The following is an 8212-nucleotide window of genomic DNA, read 5'->3' on the forward strand; positions in this document are numbered from 1 at the left end:
TGATCCCCCAGATGCTGATTTGTCTACTATATCTGCTAAATTCGGCTGTTGTTGCGATGGTTGAACGTTCTTCAGATCTCGAATCTTGAAGTTTAACTCGAGCGTGTATTTCTCCGATTGTAGAACTTCCTCGAGCATATCCTCGTTGTTCGTTAAACCCATGGTCTTTTCGATAAGAGTCTGTATCTGCGTTATTTTTTTTATCCAGTTTACAAAGAACGGTGTTGTAGTGATTGAGATAAAATTTCTCCTTATCTTTCAATTCGTATATTTTCTTTAAATAAAACTCCACCACTGCTTTTTGAGCTTTTCGTTCAGCAGTGTGCTTCTGCAAATTCATCTTCTTCGTTTGGTCACGTGCCAATGTCGGCGATCGTATACTAGTATACATTTATTTCATGGATGCGCGGTGAACAGTCAAAACTGTTTCCCAAGGTATCAGGGATGACTTTGGTATCGGCCGAGGGCAACAGTTCCTAATGTCAGCCTTGATACCGAGGGACAACAGTTTTGACTGTTCACCAAGCATCCATGAAATAAGTGTTTTATTACCTGATCAAATTTCCAACATAGAAATAACAGCAAACTATTATTTACACACACTAGTAATTGATAAAATAAATAATTTTGACTGTTTAACTGTTTAACTGTAAAATGACGTCATTTTTTCGACGAAATGACGTCATTATTCCAGCGGGCAACAGTTCAAACTGTTGACCGGTCAACAGTTCGATATTCACTGGTAACAGTTTAAAACATTGCAAATTTCTTTTTCTACGAGGGAATAGCAAAAAATAATTAATTATCATTTATATAAGACATCAGGTAATAGTATACACTTATTTCATGGATGCGCGTTGAACAGTCAAAACTGTTTCCAAGGTATCAGGGATGACTTTGGTACTGTTGCCCGAGGCCGAAAGGCCGAGGGCAACAGTTCTAAATGTCAGCCCTGATACCGAGGGACAACAGTTTTGACTGTTCACCAAGCATCCATGAAATAAGTGTTTTATTACCTGATCAAGTGTCCAACATAGAAATAACAGCAAACTAACTTTTTATTTACATACAACAATAATCGATAAAATAAATAATTTTGACTGTTTAACTGTAAATTGACGTCATTTTTTCGACGAAATGACGTCATTATTTCAGCGGGCAACAGTTCAAACTGTGGACCGGTCAACAGTTCGATATTCACCGGTAACAGTTTAAAACATTGCAAATTTCTTTTTCGACGAGGAAAAAGCAAAAAATAATTAATTATTTATATAAGACATCAGGTAATAATTGTAGTTCGGTTGTGAAATAATACAAGAATTCGCAATCCAGGTTCGACTTTTTACGACCGTTTTAAATGTACAACTGACAATAAGAAACAACAATAACAATAATGATGACGTCTTCAGAACGTGAACATTTGCGCCGTCGGCGACGTCGTACGACATCGCGCAAAAAGCGCAACAAATATTATAACTTTATTTATGAAAGGTGTTAAAAGAATAACACCAGAAAGGTGGCGGTGTTGAATGGACGTGGCTTTTACATTTTATGACTTTTATGACTTTTTTAAATGCAATTTTAAGACTTTTTGTGGTGTTGTAAGTAGCTTGTTTTAACAGGTGAACGTCAACCCAACCGTTGACAACCAACGTGTGGCGGAGCACAAAATTGTATGATTTCCTCGTACCATTAGGACTATTTTCTAGATTTTACTCCTTGTCCTTTGTTCGCCACAGCGGCAGCCATATTGATTTTAAGAAAAAGTTTCGTCGGAGACTTTTAATTTTTACATTTTAAACTGTCTTATCAATCTTATCATATCTTAACTGTAACTTTTAGCATTGATTCTTAAAGAAATGTGCATAAAGTATTGTTTTCATCACTGGTTTAAAATTTTACGAACTTTGGTCATCCTGCCCTCAGCCCTTGATATATAGACAGTGTGTTACAGATGATGCTAGAGACAATAAAATCAGTATAGTTAATGAGAAGTAATACAATTAGCTGAGTGCTGCCTGTGTTTGGTACGATGTGGGTGCGATAGGGTTGAGAATAGGGAGAATGGCTGTACAGCCTGTCGGATATGAACTGACGAGCAGTCCATCTGGATGTGGTGTGGCATCAAATGGACCCATGGTGACAGTGGTAAATATCTATGACTTGAATATTGATAGATTTTACAAGAAGCAGCTAAAGGCTGCCAAACGCCTGAGATAGCTGAATACTCTTTCAGTAAAGGCAACATTATCAACGATGCAGCGACATTTAATTTAATAAAAAAGGCCCTCTCAGTGTACTTTGCAAGTTACCCGACTGGCAGTGGGACAGTTTCAGTAAAGGAATCGCGCGATAAAACTGCGGGTAATATTACAAAGAAGTCTATAAAGTCGCGCACGCAAACGGTGATTCGTATATCTTGAACGTGTACCCAACTACACGAAGGTTGATGTTAAATGGCAAGAACAATGTGCATTTCTTGGTATTGACATGCCTGAAATTCAAAAACTAATTGACAGCATATGTACATATAATAAGATAGATTTGGGTTCCTTGAAAGATATTTTGTTCAATCACTGTCTGACTTTATCAGTGAACATTGTAACAAACCCGCAAGCTGCGAAAATGATAGTAACTCCAAATGCAATGCAGCTCTATATGGACCTAGGGGCTCACGCATAAAAAACGCATGCGTTGATCAAATGAAGGTTAAATTGAAAGGCTTTGATAGTACTATCGATAGCGAATCAGGTAGTGTAGTCACTAGTGATCTGCCCGTCGTAAAAAAAAAATTAACAGAAAAATTCGCGATCAGAGTGGTAGTACTCGTAGTGCAGCCTCTGAAAATGCTGGAATAGAAATCACTGCCCAAAATTTAACAGGGAGTGTGTTAAGGACAGTGTTTTACGTAATCAGGGAGCTCATTGGATTCATTATGCATGTGAAGGGCTAGGTAAAAATGAGATTGACTAAATTGAAAAAGACAAAAACAACTCGTACTGTTGTACTGCGTGCAAGACATACTCTGTTGCATCTCGTATTGACAATAAGAAAAAACCAAAGCCTACGTCAAAACCTAAGACAGACTCTAATTTACGTTTACAAATGCCAAAGTTAACTAAGGTAACAGAGAGCACGATGGCTCCTGATATCTTACATGATGAAATGGATAGTGGTCGGTTACAAGAGTCCGAGTTACTCACTATAGTTTGTGCCGCAAGTGTCGAGTCGCGCGAAAGTAGCTAAGATATCTCCGGACCGAACCAAGTGCAGACGTAGACGTTAGTTGTGCAGAATGTTCATGTCAGACTAAGTTTAGTGATATACGATAACAATAATATGAACTGAAATTTAAAAAAAAGTAAGAAGAGGTTAAGGTACTTAAGCTTGAAAACCAAGAAACATTTTAAGACTTTAATAAATTAAAATCCTATTTTAAACGTTTAGAATTAATGACGAATTACAAACGACACTTCAAACCGTTGCGAAAAGACTTGAACGTCTTGAGGCGGGCGAATATGTCAATGATAAGCGGCGTGATGTCGGTCCAATTCGTAATGAGTCATCGTGAGAGAATGTGCAAACCCGTTTTTCTAGCACGGTACAGGCTAGATTGACTAAATTACAAGACAGACTAACACACTTTGATTTTGACAAAATAGAAAGTGAACTTGAGCAGTATGTATTTAAAGACAATGTCTCGCATGATACCACTTGTGAGAATATTTCTGTTCCGCACAATGAGCGTCATATTATTTCCGGTAATCGTGTACAAGAAGCTGTGAGTGATATTGTACAGATGGACACTTTAGTCTGCGCTAAATCTGTACAATCGGTAAATAATGCTCTTCCGAGTGAGGAAACACCGTTTATTAACGTGGTAGGCACAGTACCGGTACCCCCCGACTTTATTTCTGAGCGACATGTTGCCGCCGCCAGTATTTGTGCTATTCCGGTCTTTACGAACATTAACAGTGTTCCCCCTGTAACTCCGTCAAGGACTAGTGTTGTCTTGACAGCAATGCACTGCAGCGACAGAGTAGAGGTTGTACCGAACCGTAACAGTGTAGATCGTGATAGCGAACATGTTTCAGTACTGCCTAGTGTTAGACATTATCATGGTCAATCGTTGATATATCTACCGGCAGATGCTAATGTTAAGAGCTTTCCTGATCAGCATCCTTTTTTGTACCATGTCAAAAATCGAAACATTCACAGATAGCGCAAGGGTCGGAACCGAGTGTCATTTTTGAGCTTAGTGGCGAGTCTTCAAAAACTTTAGGGATAGTTTCATTTAATTGTAAGAACATTCCGACTAGTATACTCGCCACAGCGGACATTTTTAAGCGTAACGATATTACACTAGTGCAAGAGCATTGGCTATTTCAGTATCAAAATGATCTTTTAATCGAGGTACACGAAAATATAAACTATGTTGGAAAAGGTACAAATTACAATGAACCAATGTTGCCTACACAACTTCCGCGAGGTTTTGGCGGGGTAGGTGTTTTATGGAAGAAAGAACTTGATCCAAAAGTGACCGTGCTTGATGACGGGGGAAACAGAATTCGTGCAACTTTCTAACTTCAATGACAATATAGGGTTGGTCATAGTGTCTGTATACATGCCATGTCGAGGGTTGAGCGGTAATGTGACTGAGTTTTGTGACTGTATGTACCAGTTAAGGGAAATCAATTTAAAATGTAACACTGACCATTTTATCCTTGTCGGAGGCGACTTAATTGAAAATCTTAGAGGGGCTCGTGGATTTAGAAGACTGAATTACTTGAGAGAACTGGTAAATGACTGTGATCTTAAATTTGGAAATTCCGGGAAACATACTTAGACCCTCGCGGCAATGAGTGTACCGGGATTAACTTTTTTCTGTATAACGTGTCGTCAGAGCTATACACTTAAAGAAAGGTCGTACTTAATGAGCTGCTGACAAATACATCGGATCACCATCCTATTAAGGTTGAACTATTGTGTAATGTTAAGTTCAATGTAACGCCAGAAGAGAGCGTAATAAGTGCTATTGTGAACTGGAAAACCATCGATAAGCATGTATATTCCATTAGGGTCAAAGACGGTCTGGTCAAGCTAGAAACTGAAAATGATGATGATAAATTCGATGAAATTGTCTAAGATTTCTTTGAGCTTTTGAGTGAATCTGCGTCAAATTTTTCAGTAGAAGAAACCCGTTTAAATCTAAACCTAAGTTAAAGGTGTGGAACCTGGAAACTAAAGACTTTGTCATGAACATGAAAAGTTCATACAAAGTTTGGAAGCGTGCGGGTAGACCTCGTGGAGAGAGTAGTTAATTGAAAAGATCTTAGCTAAGAGGGCGCTACGATCTAGTGTTAGGCAGGCAATTGCGAAAAAAAGACTATAAATTAAAACAAAAGATAATTGAAAGCAGGAATTATGACTCTAGAACATTTTTATAAGCTAGTGAATAGCCAACGTAACAAGCAGGGCAGGTTTATTACAGATCTATACGTGGATAACCAACGGTACAAAGAAGATGAAATTTTATGTGGTTTTTACGATCATTTTGAAGCTCTTGGGCGACAGGCCACCAATGACCTTTTCGACAATGTATATGATAAAATCGTGAATCTTGAATATGAACTGACGAACTGACTGTGAATGTATACCGTAATGAATATGTCAAACCTGTAACTAAAATTGAATTTGAAAAGCATTTAAAAGTTTGAATATCGGTAAAGAGCCGGCTGTTTACAACATGTCAGTCAAACATATATTGAACTGTGAAGACAGCACTCATGAGTATCTTTTAAAAGTAGTATCCCATATATTTTGCAGTAGAACGTTTCCTGCGGCTCTGAAGAGAGGGGTGGTGACTCCCATTTTTAATAACAAAGGTGAACACAATGTGACAGGGAACTACAGTGGCTTAACAGTTTGACCGGTGATTGGCAAGATCGTCGAAGCAACACTGCGTGATTAACCCGCGTCTTGATCGTCTACCAGAAGCCAGGGTGGGATCCACTATCGGTGACGTTAAATATGCGACCGGTGCTTGTGCGGACGATATTTGTTTATGTGGCGAGACGGTCAATGAAGCTCAGGAACTGTTAAACATTTCATCAGAGTTCGCCAATATGGAGCGATACCTGTTACAACCTACCAAGAGCGTGCATATCCATGTTAGTCACCAACGATAAAAGTGCGTGCCTACTCCCCTCTTCATGAACAATGTGGAAATACCATCTGTGCAAAGGGCTATACATCTCGGTATTATACGAACATATTCTATGCAGAACAACCAAAAAGCTAATGTAGATAAAAAAATAAAAAAGCAAGAAGAAAAGCATTATTACCACCTGAGCGCATTAGTAACTGTCGCGAGACATTCCAAAGAAAGTTTTTGAAAGAAATTCGTAGATTACCAGATAACACAGCCAATGCGGCAATATATCTTCTACCCGGACTTTTACCGATCGAAGCACACACTCACAAACAGGCGCTGATCTTCTTACATACTAGTACTATATGCTCGCAAGATAAAATCAGTATTGAGTGGGCGCTACTTTAGCCTCAGCTTAACTTTAAATCAGTTGACAGCTCATCTTGGTTCACGCAAGTGCAGCATATTATGTGGAAGTACGATTTGGGACTGTCGCTGACCTTGCTGACGACACACCCACGACGTGAAGATGGAAGACACCTGTACATAAGGCGGTTCATAGCTATTGGAGTGATCAAAAAGACAGCGTAACACCCTTATATTCCACAATGTTTTTCTTGAGACAAGATAAGTACGTTTCAGGCACGATTCTGGCTTTACTCTGATTGGAATACCTTGCCAATGAGTCAGAACGGTTAAAAATAAAGGTACGGTTACTCACAGGGACGTATATGCTTCAAACAAAACGTAAGAACTTTAATCAGTTTGATATTAACCCAACATGTCAGATGTGTGGTGAAGAAAACGAAACCGCAGAACATTTTGTGCTCAAGTGTAGTGCCCTTCATAGTGTTAGAAAGTCAATTATGGTCGACATAGAACGTCAGTGTGAGGCGATAACGCAGACTTCATTTAATACTTTACCTGTAGAGAAACAGCTCTACATACTCATCAATAGTTGGCCAACTTTGAAGACTTTCCTGAAAACCCAATTGTCTACAGAATATCACGAGTTTGAGAAGCATTGTGGACGTTTGTTGTATGGTCTGGACAGGACACGTCAGTTGCTCTTAGTAACCGAAACAAGGCAGCGACCACCCCGTACCAATCAAACAAAAAACTATCAAAGGGCATAGGTCTTAATTAAAAAGGCAATAGTGTTTATAGAACTGTGTGCGATTTAAGGTGTGAACAGTGAAAATGTGTAATATAGATTGTTGATATCCGGTGGTGGATTATTGACGGTCTACAAACGAGTGTTTGGTTCCTCTACAAAGGGTGTTTTTTATTGTGAAATTTAATATTGTATAATTTCATCGTTTTCTATAAATTTTAGATTTTTTGCAGTTGGTATGGCCCCCTTTGAATGAGGGATATAGCAGTAACACTGTTTGTCTGACTGTACGGCTATAAATGGACTTTTAAATAACTTGTCAGAAATGTGAACCATCATAAGTCGATGTGTTGGGTGTAGCACCCACTTCCCTTCCTTAAATGTCAAGATCACAGTCAGAGATCAAATGTCATTCTGGCCATTCAACCGCTTAAGCTTGCCTGTCTCTGCCATAATATGGCCATATATTAAATAAATGGACTTTGAAATATTTTTGCAGAAATGTAAACCATCATGAAAAAACTTTTCACACGTAAAACCCATCTCTCTACCTCGAAGGTCAAGTTCATGCTTAAAGGTCAAAGGTTAAATGTGTCCATATAAATGCTGAAGCATTCCTGTCTCAGCCATTAAATTTCCATACTATTAATGGAGTTAGAAATAATTTGGCAAAAATGTGAACCCTCACGAAACAACTTGTTTCATGTAAAACCCATCTTCCTACTGGCCATTCAACCGCTTAAGCTTGCCTGTCTCTGCCATAATATGGCCATATATTAAATAAATGGACTTTGAAATATTTTTGCAGAAATGTAAACCATCATGAAAAAACTTTTCACACGTAAAACCCATCTCCCTACCTCGAAGGTCAAGTTCATGCTTAAAGGTCAAAGGTTAAATGTGTCCATATAAATGCTGAAGCATTCCTGTCTCAGCCATTAAATTTC

Source organism: Dreissena polymorpha, chromosome 1, assembly GCF_020536995.1.
Source record: "Dreissena polymorpha isolate Duluth1 chromosome 1, UMN_Dpol_1.0, whole genome shotgun sequence".
In the NCBI taxonomy this organism is placed as follows: domain Eukaryota; kingdom Metazoa; phylum Mollusca; class Bivalvia; order Myida; family Dreissenidae; genus Dreissena; species Dreissena polymorpha.